Source organism: Hemitrygon akajei, chromosome 2 (genome assembly GCF_048418815.1).
Source record: "Hemitrygon akajei chromosome 2, sHemAka1.3, whole genome shotgun sequence".
Classification (NCBI taxonomy): Eukaryota; Metazoa; Chordata; class Chondrichthyes; order Myliobatiformes; family Dasyatidae; genus Hemitrygon; species Hemitrygon akajei.
The window spans coordinates 155,846,505-155,861,501 of NC_133125.1; the positions used below are offsets into that span (position 1 = coordinate 155,846,505).

The following is a 14,997-nucleotide window of genomic DNA, read 5'->3' on the forward strand; positions in this document are numbered from 1 at the left end:
TGGGTTTGGGTTAGTTTGCATCGTGCAATCATTCATTTATTGTTTCACTGCAATCAACTAAGTGCCGCCCGCCGCGGTAGGTGGGCGCATTAACGGGCGGCGTGTGTGGTTTGTAGGGGGCGGTTTCTTCCCTAATTTAACTCCGTGGAAGTGAAGTTTGATGAGGAGAGGCGGTAGTGAGGGTGAGTTTCGATCCCAGCCCTGATTCCGAGTGCTGGCACGGCGTGGAGTATGCGGGTATCGCCTTCAGCTGTTCGCCGGGCGCCGCTGTGTGCGTGAGATGGGTGAGGTGGGGTCTGGGGATGTGATGTGACAGATGAGGTCCCCGTGGAGGGGTTTTGCCCTCTGCATAAACCCCGCCTCCCTGGATCCTAGCCCCGCCTCCTCTTCTAAACCCCACCTCTTTAATCTCAGCCCCACCGCATTTCTCCTTTTTGCTTCTTTCCACTCACCCACAGATCCTTCCCCATCTGCCTACCTAGCCCTCTTCTACTTCCCCTTATCTTGCCCTCGCTTGGATACTTGCCCTTTCGCTCCTCCTCGCTCTCCAGGCATTCCCTTCTCTACTCCTAACTGTCGTCTTCCCTCACTATCCCCTCTCCTCTCGCTAACTCTCCCATTACCTTGCTCCTTGTCCCTTCACTCTTCCCCTCCCCTCTCTACTTTTGTTCCCCTCACAGCCTCCCCAGCCCATCTTTGGCCTTCTCTGCTCCCTCCCCCCCTCCCCATCACCTCATCCCTGCCCCTCACACTTCACATACTGATTCCCTGCTTGCCCCTCCCCACCCTCAAATACTTTATGAACACCATTGAAGATTCTCTGTGCCAGTGAGTGTGTAAATATACAGGGGTTGCTGCAGTCAGTGAGTGTGTAAATGCAGTGGGAAATCACCTGGTCAACAAGTGTGTAAGAGTAACATGGGTTCCCTCACTCAGTGAGTGTGTAATGTGCCAGGGATTCACCTGGTCATTGAGTGTGTAAACATGGCAAGGGTTTCCCCAGTTGTTGAATGTGTAAAAATGTGGGGATTCACCAGGTCGGTGAGTGTGAATATAGTTGGGTTTACCTGGTCAGTGAGTGTGTAAATGGGATGGGAGATTCTCTTACTGGGTGTGTAACCATAGTAGGATGGAGGGGGGTGTCCCTTGCTTTATAAGTGTGTAGAATGTATTGGGAAACTCCCTTGGTCAGTGGTTGTGTCAAAGATTGGGGAGGCTCGCCTTAGTCAGACAGTTTTCAAATGCAGTGGGGGAGAGTTCCCCCCTCCCAGTGAGTGTGTAAATGAAGAGGGGTTTCCCAGTCAGCAAGCGTGTAAATATACTGGTGAGTGTGTCGATGCAGCCAGGTGGATTCCCCAGTGGTGTCTAGCTTCCCTAGATGTGTGTGCAAATGCAGCTGGATGACTTTACCCGCTGGGTAAGTGTGTAAAAGTGGACAGTGAGTGTGTAAATGTGGTCAGAGTGATTCACCTCAATCACTGAGTGTGTAAATGCAATGGAGGTTGGATTCCCTAACTGGTGAGTGTGTAAACATGGTAGGGCTGCAGCTGAGAGGCAGTTCCCTCTGTACAAGGGCAGAGGAAGACTAACCCTACCCATGTTGCCCAGGTGAATTCCACTCTGACATCTTGGGGGCATGCACCCCAGGCAGCGCTTGGAAATTGGGTACCCAGGAGCACACCAGTGGAGCGAGAGGGCCGGAGGTGCCACAGGCAGAGAGAGGGGCTGGACTGAGTTTCACAGTCATGTCTTTTCAGTAGAGCATTCGTTTCAGTACAGCAATATGGATGGACGTACCTGAGCTGGTGACATTGATAGGGTTGTGTGGAAAGTACGATGTATCTAACTAGGAAAGCAGCCAACGTAATCAAAGACTCCACCCAGCCTGGACATTGTCTCCTCTTCACCCCCACCCCCTCCCCTGCCCTACTGGGGAGAAGATACAAAAGGCTGAAAGCAAGCACTAGCCGGCTCAAGGGCAGCTTCGACCCTGCTGTCATAAGATTTTTGAACAGTCCCTTCGAGAGCTCGATGGCTCCTTGTCCTCACAGTCTGGCTTGTCACGGTCCTTGTATCTTATTGTCTGCCTGCACTGCACTTTCTCTGTAACTTTATCCTGTATTCTGTTATTGATTTCCCGATGCACTGATGTTATCCATACAGATCATTACATTACGTGTAAAACAAGTTTTTCACTGTAGCTCAGTATGCGTAAACCAATTTATCAACAGAACTGTGCGGAGGATATATCTGGCCCCACCAGGCCATGCCCTCTTCTTGCCCTACTGTCAGGCAGGAGCTACAGGAGCCTTAGGTCCCACCCCTCCAGGTTCAGGAATCAGGCTCCAGAACCAGTGTGGATAACTTCATTCACCACTACTCTGAACTGATTCTGTGACTACAGCCTCACTTTCCAAGACTTTTTACAACTCATAAGACACAGGAGCAGAATTGGGCCATTCAGCCCATCAAGTTTGCTCCACCATCTGATCATGGCTGATTTATTATCCCTCTCAACCCTTCGTCCTGCCTTTTCCCATAACCCTTGTCACCCTTACTAATCAAGAACCTATCAACCTCCGCTTTAAATATATCTATTGACTTAGTCTCCATAGCTGCCTGTGGCAATAAATTCCACAGATTCACCACCTCTGACTAAAGAAATCCGTCCACATCTCTAAAGGAACGTACTATTCTGAGGCTGTTCCCTCTGGTTCTGTATGCTCCCACGGCTGAAAACATCCTCTCTATGTCCACTCTATCCAGTCCTTTTGATATTTGGTAGGTTTCAGTGAGATATCCCCCCCCCCCCCCCCCCCCCCCACCCGTCTGCCTTCCATCTAAACACCAGCAAGTACAGGCCTGGAGCCATCAAACATTCCTCACACATTAACCCTTTCATTCCCAGTATCATTCTCATGAACCTCCTCTGGACCCACTTGAGTGCCAGGACATATCCCTTCTTAGATAAGGGGCCCAAAAAACTGCTCACAATACTCTAAAATCATCTGCTCAATGACTTCTAAAGCCCCAGCATTGCATCCTTGCCTTTCTATTCCTGTTCTCTCAGAATGAATGCCAATGTTTCATTTCCCTTCCTTATTACTGACTCAACCTCAATTTCCCAGTATTATTTTTTTGCAAAAACTGTCTTTTTCACATTGGTTATTTATCAGTCTTTGTTTATGTATAGTTTTTCATAAAAATTTGTATTTCTTTTTTTACCCTGTAAATACCAACAAGAAAATGAATCTCAAGGAACCTCAAATGAATCTGATGCTCAGTACATCATTTGATAATCAATTTACTTTGAATTTTGAACCTGACCTGACAGTGTTTGAAAGGACTGTGTGTAGGGTGCATTATATCTAACGTGCCCTGGCAGTGTTTGATAGGACTGTGTGTCGGGTGCGTTATATCTAACGTGCCCTGGCAGTGTTTGAAAGGACTGTGTGTAGGGTGCGTTATATCTAACATGCCCTGGCAGTGTTTGATAGGACTGTGTGTAGGGTGCGTTATATCTAACGTGCCCTGGCAGTGTTTGAAAGGACTGTGTGTAGGGTGCGTTATATCTAACGTGCCCTGGCAGTGTTTGAAAGGACTGTGTGTAGGGTGCGTTATATCTAACGTGCCCTGGCAGTGTTTGATAGGACTGTGTGTAGGGTGCGTTATATCTAACGTGCCCTGGCAGTGTTTGAAAGGACTGTGTGTAGGGTGCGTTATATCTAACGTGCCCTGGCAGTGTTGGAAAGGACTGTGTGTAGGGTGCGTTATATCTAACATGCCCTGGCAGTGTTTGATAGGACTGTGTGTAGGGTGCGTTATATCTAACATGCCCTGGCAGTGTTTGAAAGGACTGTGTGTAGGGTGCGTTATATCTAACGTGCCCTGGCAGTGTTTGAAAGGACTGTGTGTAGGGTGCGTTATATCTAACATGCCCTGGCAGTGTTTGATAGGACTGTGTGTAGGGTCCGTTATATCTAACGTGCCCTGGCAGTGTTTGAAAGGACTGTGTGTAGGGTGCGTTATATCTAACGTGCCCTGGCAGTGTTGGAAAGGACTGTGTGTAGGGTGCGTTATATCTAACATGCCCTGGCAGTGTTTGATAGGACTGTGTGTAGGGTGCGTTATATCTAACATGCCCTGGCAGTGTTTGAAAGGACTGTGTGTAGGGTGCATTATATCTAACGTGCCCTGGCAGTGTTTGATAGGACTGTGTGTAGGGTGCGTTATATCTAACGTGCCCTGGCAGTGTTGGAAAGGACTGTGTGTAGGGTGCGTTATATCTAACATGCCCTGGCAGTGTTTGATAGGACTGTGTGTCGGGTGCGTTATATCTAACATGCCCTGGCAGTGTTTGATAGGACTGTGTGTCGGGTGCGTTATATCTAACATGCCCTGGCAGTGTTTGAAAGGACTGTGTGTAGGGTGCGTTATATCTAACATGCCCTGGCAGTGTTGGAAAGGACTGTGTGTAGGGTGCGTTATATCTAACATGCCCTGACAGTGTTTGAAAGGACTGTGTGTAGGGTGCGTTATATCTAACGTGTCCTGGCAGTGTTTGAAAGGACTGTGTGTAGGGTGCGTTATATCTAACGTGCCCTGGCAGTGTTGGAAAGGACTGTGTGTAGGGTGCGTTATATCTAACATGCCCTGACAGTGTTTGAAAGGACTGTGTGTAGGGTGCGTTATATCTAACATGCCCTGGCAGTGTTTGATAGGACTGTGTGTCGGGTGCGTTATATCTAACATGCCCTGGCAGTGTTTGAAAGGACTGTGTGTAGGGTGCGTTATATCTAACATGCCCTGACAGTGTTTGAAAGGACTGTGTGTAGGGTGCGTTATATCTAACATGCCCTGACAGTGTTTGAAAGGACTGTGTGTAGGGTGCGTTATATCTAACGTGTCCTGGCAGTGTTTGAAAGGACTGTGTGTAGGGTGCGTTATATCTAACGTGCCCTGGCAGTGTTGGAAAGGACTGTGTGTAGGGTGCGTTATATCTAACATGCCCTGACAGTGTTTGAAAGGACTGTGTGTAGGGTGCGTTATATCTAACATGCCCTGGCAGTGTTTGATAGGACTGTGTGTCGGGTGCGTTATATCTAACATGCCCTGGCAGTGTTTGAAAGGACTGTGTGTAGGGTGCGTTATATCTAACATGCCCTGACAGTGTTTGAAAGGACTGTGTGTCGGGTGCGTTATATCTAACGTGCCCTGGCAGTGTTGGAAAGGACTGTGTGTAGGGTGCGTTATATCTAACATGCCCTGGCAGTGTTTGATAGGACTGTGTGTAGGGTGCGTTATATCTAACGTGCCCTGGCAGTGTTGGAAAGGACTGTGTGTAGGGTGCGTTATATCTAACGTGCCCTGACAGTGTTTGAAAGGACTGTGTGTAGGGTGCGTTATATCTAACGTGCCCTGGCAGTGTTGGAAAGGACTGTGTGTAGGGTGCGTTATATCTAACATGCCCTGGCAGTGTTTGATAGGACTTTGTGTAGGGTGCGTTATATCTAACGTGTCCTGGCAGTGTTTGATAGGACTGTGTGTAGGGTGCGTTATATCTAACGTGCCCTGGCAGTGTTTGAAAGGACTGTGTGTAGGGTGCGTTATATCTAACGTGTCCTGGCAGTGTTTGATAGGACTGTGTGTAGGGTGCGTTATATCTAACGTGCCCTGGCAGTGTTTGATAGGACTGTGTGTAGGGTGCGTTATATCTAACGTGCCCTGGCAGTGTTTGATAGGACTGTGTGTAGGGTGCGTTATATCTAACGTGCCCTGGCAGTGTTTGATAGGACTGTGTGTAGGGTGCGTTATATCTAACGTGCCCTGGCAGTGTTTGATAGGACTGTGTGTAGGGTGCGTTATATCTAACGTGCCCTGGCAGTGTTTGATAGGACTGTGTGTAGGGTGCGTTATATCTAACGTGCCCTGGCAGTGTTTGATAGGACTGTGTGTAGGGTGCGTTATATCTAACGTGCCCTGGCAGTGTTTGATAGGACTGTGTGTAGGGTGCGTTATATCTAACGTGCCCTGGCAGTGTTTGATAGGACTGTGTGTAGGGTGCGTTATATCTAACGTGCCCTGACAGTGTTTGATAGGACTGTGTGTAGGGTGCGTTATATCTAACATGCCCTGGCAGTGTTTGATAGGACTGTATAGACAGGCAAGTAATTTACCCTCTTCCGTGAGTCTTAGCTGCCGCTGTACTGATGACACTTTATTCAGGACCTAACCCATTTTGCGAGTGCTGGAAGGGCTTTGAGACGCACACGGTGAGCACATCGACCAGGAGCACTGCCACAAAAAAGCAGCATCCACCACCATTTTGGCCATGCTCTGTTCTCGCTGCTGCCATCAGGAAGGAGGTACAGGAGCCTTGAGTCCCACACCACTAGGTTCAGGGACAGTTATTACTCTTGAACTATCAGGCTCCTGAACCGGTGTGGATAACCCCCCCTCACCTCAACATTGAACTGATTGCACAACCTATCGACTCCCTTTCACTGACTCTACATCTCATGTTCTCAATATTATTTATTTATTTGTATGTGTCTGGTTCATCTTTTGCACATTGGTTGTTTGCTAAGCTTTGTGTGTAGTTTTTCATTTATTCTGTTGTATTTCTTTGTTCTGCTGTGAATGCCTGCATAGAAATGAACATACATTGATGATAAGTTTAATTTTGGACGTCACTCTGGGCATTGAAGGAGAGCTCATTTCTCTATGTCCACACTGCCCAGTGAGTGTTTGATGGGACTCTGCAGCTGGCTCTTCACGCTGCAGCTAATCTGACCTGTACCTACACTGGGAGCATTAATTGGTTATATAATAGGGAGTGTTCCACTACATTGCATCTGCGCTGTGTGTGACCAGGGAGTGCTTGATCGGATGTCATGGAGAGAGTCTGCTCTGTACACAGGCTGTGTGCCAGGAAGAGTTCACGAACCAGAGTCTTGGTTTAATGGGACTATTACTGTTACGTTCAGGCACACCCTGGAACTATCAATTCTCAGCGGTGTTTTAGAACCAGATTCACAGGCATTCAGCCCATGCAGCTCATTTACATCACATCAGATCAGTGGGTCCCTGATTATGTTTGTTTCTGACCCACAGCCTGTGAGGCTGCAGTTAAGGAAAGGGGTTGGGTGTTAGTGTGTAAAGGGAGGACTGGTTGGTATGTGGATAGTAGGGTGTTCGTGTGACGGGTGTCAAGTGTGCAAGTGGCAGGTGGCCAGTGTGCAAGTAGAGAAGTGTTCATATGTGATGGGCAGTGCTAAGTGCAGAGGTTTCCAAGTGTGAGGTGTGCCTGGCAGCTAGGTCAGGGGGAGAGTGGTGTTAGTGCCGGAGGGGACGCGAGTGTGCAGGGGAGGGGACGTGCAATTTGGGATGTACTTGACGTCGGAAAGGTGAAGCTTTCCGGATCCCCTCTCCCTTTGTGACTGGATGCCAGCACTCTGGTCGCTGAAGGCTGAAATGCCATGTTAGCCTTGCTGTGTCCACAAACACGGTCACTCTTGTGTACCCAGAGCATTATATTCAAACTCTGCCTTTTCTGAGACAAAGCTGGTGTTCTCCATTTTCCAAGAGACCCCTCTGCTTCAGCTCATTACCCCGTCTCGTTCTATCAACAGTCCACCTCAGATAGCACTGTGGCACTCTCTCACCTGTTCTTCCTCCTCTAACCCTCCCTTCCTCTCTAAACCCAGGCTCATATTTCTCAGCATTTCCAACAGCAGGAGTTAATAATTGAATGAATTTTTTAATCATTTTCCGGAGCTGGGCATCAATGGCATCATTGTAACCAGTATCATAAGATGAATTCCTAGTATGATGAAATGGGCTCTTGACTTCAACATGGAACATAAGAAGTCGTTAAAAGTAAATTTACTATCAGAGTATGTATATGTCACTGTATACTACCCTGAGATTCATTTTCTTGTGGGTATTTACAAAGAAACACGATAGAATCATGAAGAACTAAGCACAAAGACTGACAAACAACCAATAAGCACTTTCCCTTTTCTATTTTCTAATTATGATTTATAATTTAAATTTTTATTCTATTTACTTTAATTTGTACTTCAGGCAGCGCGGAGCGCAGAAACAATTATCACTGTAATGATTGTACGCTCTAGTATCAATTGTTTGGTGACAATATAATAAAGTAAGGCACTGTGCAAGTACAAAAGAAACCTAAATAATATTAAATAAACAATTAAATGAATAATATTGAGACCATGAGTTGTGAAGTCCAACAACTGTGTCCTACATAGAGTCGGTCCTTTGGTCCATGATGTTGTGCTGACCTATTAAACTTCTCCAAAAGTGGTGTGTTTGGCACCATTGAGCAAACTGGCAGTGCTTGGTGTGTCCAGGGGAGTTCAGTGAGGATGGGAGCAGAGTGTGTGTGCTGGAGGCAGGGCACGAGCCCATGATTGGCTCCACTGTTTCTGTCCGATTGAGGAGTTGATCAAGGTTGAAGTCGACAAAGATGAGAGCGGAGGTCAGGTGGGTGTTTGTCGTCGTCTGCCTTTGTTCAATCGGTTTTCCTCGCCCTCTCGCTAGTTGCTGTCGGGGAAAGCGCAGGAGTCTTGGGGTCCATGTTGCAAGGATTGATTAGCGAGGCTTGTGGCTACAGACTGGCTTTGAGGGACTCTGAGGTTCATGTTGCATGTGCTTTTGGATTTTGTGTATTTTCTTTGTAGTTTATGAGCAGTTTGATCGGGGAACTTCTGTGTGGATTGAGGTACATCTGCGAAGACTGGCTCTGCGGCCTGCACCCGACACGTGGCAAAGTGCTGAACTGGACTATACTGAATACTCCTAACAACGCACGCAAAATCCTGAAGGAACTCAGCAGGCCAGGCATCATCTATGGAAAAGAGGATCCCGAAACGTTGACTGTTTAATCACAGATGCTGCCTGGCTGGCCGAGTTCTTACAGCAATTTGTATGTGTTGAATGGATTTCCAGCATTTGCAGATGTTCTCTTGTCTCTGATTTGACTCTTGGACTTCTGGCTTGATGTTCGTTGCTTGTCATTTGCGCAATTTTTTTTTTGCACGTTGGGTGTTTGAAGTTTTCTTTGAATGGGTTCCATGCTGTTTCTTTGTTTCATGGCTGCTTACGGGAGGACGAATCTCAGAGTGGTTTTCTGTATACATGCTTTGATAGAAAATGAACCTTGCATTTGAACTATCTACTTTGATCATGCACCTTAATGTCTCCCTGCACTGCACTTTCTCTTTAGTTGTGCTAATTTATTTTACATTCTGTTACTGTTTTACCTTGTTCTACCCCAGTGCACTATGTAATTATCTGATCTGTATGAACAGCTTCCAAGAAAAAGCTTTTCCCTGTAGCTTGGTACATGTGACATTAATAAAGTAAATGGACTATCTCCTGGAGCTGTTGCAGTCCTTCAGGTGAAGGTCCTTTCGGGGAGGGAGTTCAGGTTTCAGTGATGCTGAAGGACCAGGGACGTATTTGCAAGTCAGAATGATGCACGGCTTGGAAGGGAACCTGCAAGTGGTGGCCTTCCCCACACCTGCTGGTCTTGTCCTTCATGGTAGAGGTGGTGGGTTAGAAGGTGTTGTAGCAGGTGGTGCGTACCTTCTGGCCATTGCGTGGCAGTCGTGAAGGGGCGGCAGTGTTTGGAGTGGTGGGTGGGAATGTGAGGCATCAAGCAAGGGGCCACTGTTGTCCTGGAGATTGTGTTGAGCTGCAAATGTCTTGTTGGAGCTGCGGTGATCTGGAGGAGTGCCGATTACTTCCATCACTCGAGGGACGGCGGGCGCTGGAATCAGGAGCTAGAAACAATCTGCTGGAGGAATTCTGTGGGTTGAGCAGCGGTTGCGTGGAGAGGAATCACTGTCGACATTTTGGGTTGAATCCCTCCTCCACAGATGCTGCTCAACCCACTGACTTCCTCCCAAGGATTGTCTGTTCTTCCATCACACTCCTGACGTGTGCCTTCCTGATGGGGGAAAGTTTCAGGTGGTGAGTCAGTCACTGAGTGCTGGTCGTTGTGGCCACAGTTTTTATTGTGATTTTTTTTTCCAGGATGTTAGTACTTTGGGACTAAGTGATGAAGATATCTCCAAGTTAAAATATTCCGTTCTGACCTACTGGAAGCCATTTGTCCCATTGAGTATATGCTGGCCCCCAAAGGAATCCTATTCCCCACTGATTGTCCTCTGTAACCCACTCTTCCTACACTACCATCAGCTCGCCCCACTCACCCACACACTGAGAGAAATTTACAGTGACCATTTAACCCACCAACCCACATGCCTTTGGAATGTGGAAAGAAGCCCACATGGTCATGGAGAAGGTGCAAACTCCATACAGACAGCACTGCAGAGCAGCATCAAACCCGGGGTCTCTAGCAGTGAGACAGCAGAACCACCCACTGTGCAGTGAAGGACTCTCTCTTGTTGGATGTCGTCACCTGCCTGACACGTGTGGGTGATGAACATTACTCCCCTCCGGTCTGTTTTTGCCAGTCTCTTAAATCAATGAGCATTTGGGGATGGCCCTGAATGTCGCACAGCTACTAGGGCACATCCTCACGTTGTAACTTTGGGAGGAAAGGACATTGATCAAAAGTTTTGACACGGATGCCAATGGGAATTCGGGAACTTTGTTTTGGAGTTTGCAAAGATTTGGCATGACATCTAAAATTTTGACGAACTTCTATAGATGTGTGATAGAGAGTATGTTGACCAGCTACATCACACCCTGGTATGCAAAGACCAATGCCCTTGAACAGAAAATCCTAAATAAAGTGGTGGATGTGGCCCACTCCATCATGTGTAAAGCCCTCCCCACTATTTATTGAGCACATCTACATGGAGCATTGTCACAGGAAAGTAGCATCCATCATCAGGGACCCATTAGGAAGAAGGTACAGGAGCCTCAGGACTCACACCACCCAGTTCAGGAATAGTTATTATCCATCAACTATTGCGCTCTTGAACCAAAGGGGATAACTTCATTCGCCAATCCATCACTGAAATGTTCACACAACCAATGGAGTCACTTTCATGTGCTCGTCATCTCATGTTCCCAGTATTTATTGCTTATTTATTTATCATTATTATTATTTATTTCTTTTTGTATTTGTACAGTTGTCTTTTGCACACTGGTTGAACAGCCAGTTGGTGCTGTCTTTTATTGACTCTATTAGGGTTATTATTCTGTTACGGATTAATTGAGAATGCCCACAAGGAAATGAATCTCAGGGTTGTATATGGTGACATATATGTACTTTGATAATAAATTTTCTTTGAACTTTTGAAATTTGAAACTAAGGGAATGTTAGTTTCTGGGTGTATGTCACTGTTTAGTGCATATATGTCAAACTCAAGGCCCGCGGGCCAAATCCGGCCCGCGGTGGAATTATCTTTAGCCTGCGAGATAATATCTAATTACTATTAAAGCTGGCCCCAGTAATCGAAGCGCCTATGGCGTATGATATGGCTAATGCTGAGTTTATTCAGGTACCAGGTTTTCAGGGTTTTTAGTGTTTATTCGGCAGTCTTCTTCATAAGAAACGGAATTTGTAAAGTGAAACACTTTGTAGTTATAGCAGAGACTGAGACACATGAGAGCAGGCTGAAAAAACGGAGGCAACGAAAGCTGCGTTCGCACGCGTCCGACTGATCCGGCCCGCATGAAGCTGCATTTTGCTCAATCCGGCCCGTGACCTAAAATGAGTTTGACACCCCTGGTCTAGTGCATCATGGCTCCCTGCTTGGTCCACCCATCTCTAAGTCAAGTGTATTGCCATGTGTACAAGTACAGATGCAGTGAAAAACTTACTTGTAGCAGCATCACAGGCACATATCATTAGGTACACAATATTAACCAAAAAAAGAGCATTAAACAGATCACACAAAGACTTGTAGAACATCTATAGATATTATAGTTTAGAGAGCATACCTACGAGGAAAGGTTAAGCAAGCTAGGGCTTTTCTCTTTGGAGCATAGGAGGATGAGAAGTGATTTGATAGAGGTGTATAAGATTATGAGAGGCAGGACTGCAGTGGACAGCCAGCAACTTATACCCAGGGCAGCAATGGCTAGCACCAGAGTTTATCCTTTTGAGGTGATTGGAGGAAAATATTGGGGTGATGTCACTCTTATACACAGAGCAGTGGTGGCATGGAACACACTGCTGGGAGTGGTGGTAGAGGCAGACACATTAGGGGCATTTAAGAGACCCCTAGATAGGCACATGGGGACAGAAAAATGGAGTGCTATGTGGGAGGGAAGGGCTAGATTGATCTTGTAGATTAAAGGTCATCACAACGTCATGGGCCGAAGGGCCTAAACAGTTTTGTGCTGTTCAATGTTTACACAATAGCAGCATTTAAGAGACTCTCAGATAGGCACGAGGATGTAAGGGAAATGGAGGGTTATGGACTGTATAGGAGGGAAGTGTTAGATAGAGTGTGAGAAGGTCTATATTCTTCACAACATTGTGGACCGAAGGGTCCATACTGTGCTGTACTTGTAACGTCAGCTGTTCAGTTCCATGGGTGCTGCTGCCCTGCTGAGTTCCTCCAGCATTTGTGTGTGTGTGTGTGCGTGTGCGTTGCTTATCTGTGTTCAGCGTTCAATACAAGAAAGAACACATTTAGAATTTTTTAAAAAGCAGCCTATTGCAGTAGAAAGTGGTGAAAATGTTGTTCTGCTGAGGTAGTGATTTGGGATGTTCAGGTTGTTTCAAGAATTGAATTGAAGGGAAGAAGCTGTTCTTGAACCCGGCAGTGTGGGACTTCAGACTTACGCGCTTTCCACCCAGTGGTAGCTGTGAGAAGATAGCGTGGCCCAGATGGTGGGGATTTTTGATGACAGATGCTGCTTCTTTGAGTCAATACCTTCTGTAGATAAGACCAATGGTTGGGAAGGGTGTGTCCATAATACACTGGGCAAAGTCCACTACTCTGTACAGTTTATTGTGCCCACTGTCCTTCTTGTGTTCCTGCATATTCAATAGACTGCAATACATCCAGCCCGGATGCTGTACTTCTTGCCCGAGAGGAGGCTGCCTTGGATGGCCTTTCTCCCGGCTGAGACGGGGCACCTGGCAGTTAATTGGGATCTGCTGTGCCGAGGTCTGTCTCGTGCTGATGGCTGCTTGCAGCTCCATCTGCTCCTCATCAGCTTCTCCTTTCACCAGTCATCGCCTGCCGTGACCCACTTGGCGCGGGCTTCGAATTACCTTGAAAGCTGGTTCCTTGCTCAGTGACCTGAGTGACTGTAGTTAACAGGCTCAGTGGCAGGGAATCCGAACCTCGCACGTGTCAGCGGTGAACACGTACACGCCCGGCTTCACAGCGCCTCTGATGCCGAGTTCGGGACCTGTGTCCATGGTACACCAAGGGAGGCTTGTGGCAATGGTTGGCAGAGTTCGGTCTGAGTGTTTAGAGGCCGGCAGTGTTGGGTGGAGGTGCCAAAGAAATGGCCCTTCGGTCCATCGTGCCCGTGCGGACTATCGACCACTCACTTCCCTGAAGCCAAGTCAAGTTGAGTTTATTGTCGTACACACAACTACATGTCTGCGTGCGTGGAATGGGAAATTTAGCTGCAGCAGCCTAGATTAGCCTAACCCTCACTCAAGAGGTTCAAGAACATGTAATAAGCATGAGAAAGTCTGCAGATGCTGGTTCTTCTGGAACCAACGTGCACAGCACGAATTGCCACCTCAGTATACTAACACTCTGACCGCTTGGCACTAAAATGGACTTTTTGTTCTGATTGTGTTTCTTGTATAACTTATGTTTTTCTTGTGAATGTTGTGCTCTGTGGCTGCGGCAAGTAAGTTTTCTTTTGCTGCGTTTGTCCGTTTACGTGACAATAAACCTGACTTTGAGTGCGGGTTGGTTCAAGAACTGAATGGCTGTCCTTGAACCTGCTGGTATGGGTTTCAGGCTTCTGTACCTGGTAGCTGCAAGAAGATGGCATGGCCCCGATGGTGGGGATACTTGATAATAAATGTTACTTAAGTAAATAAATGTTGGTACTTTCAATGGTGGGCAGGGATGTGCCATGATGGCTGGCCTACTCCACTATTCTCTGCAGATTCTGTGCATTTGAAATACCATACCGGACCATAGTGTTAACGTGCATTCAGCAGTACATCTGTACATATAAATTTTATTTTATTCTGTCCATACTCCCATCAACTCCCTCCCGATTCTACCCTTTACCCATATACTAGGGGCAATTTACAGTGGATAATTAACCTTGTAGGAGAAAGCTGGAGCACCCAAGGGAAACTCACGTGGTCACTTTGAGAACATTGCAAACTCCTCACAGCTGGTATCGACCCGGGTCTCGGGTGCCATGAGGCAGCAGCTCTACCCGCTGCACCACTCTGCTGCTTGGCTCTCTCTGTCCCTCCCTTCTCCCGCCCCCACCCTCTTCAGGAGTGTGAAGTACAGACGATGCTCAAAGGCTATGAAACCAATTTTAATTTTGGATCGATGACCTTGAATCAGCAACCAGTGACTGATTTGGAGGAGCCAAAAATGAAAGCAAAGGAAGCAGCAAGCAACGGAGAATTAAAGTTCTGGTCTAAAGTTGAGTATTGGTTTATTATTGTCACATGTACCAGAGTGCAGTGAAAAGCTTTTGTTAGCATGCTCTCCAGATGGATCATTAAGTGCACTAAGGTCATAAAACAGAAATTGAAATGTAGAATACCGGGTTACATACCACTCTGTCTGCAGCGCCTTTATTTCTCAGACAGCATTGGACTCGGCTCAGTCTATCACCCAGTTCCCTTGTATCTCAGAGCCATGGAGCATGCAGGAAGTTGGAACTGGAGGAGATACCTGTCTCAACCAGCAGAGGCTCATAGGCCTGAACGTTCTCATCAGATGGCAGCTCAGGGATGAGTTCGGTTATCCCAAGTCAAGGAGATGGGGATCCAGTGTTTGGGAGTATTTATGAGATAGCATCCAGGAACTGGAGGAGTTAGTATTCCAT

General features: G+C 47.0%; 1 protein-coding gene across 22 annotated transcripts in view; it reads left to right on the forward strand.

The window, feature by feature from the left end:
- LOC140717149 (ras/Rap GTPase-activating protein SynGAP-like) overlaps positions 1-14,997 on the forward strand; it is a 683,169-nt gene that overhangs the window by 454,252 nt on the left and 213,920 nt on the right. The window lies entirely within an intron of this gene.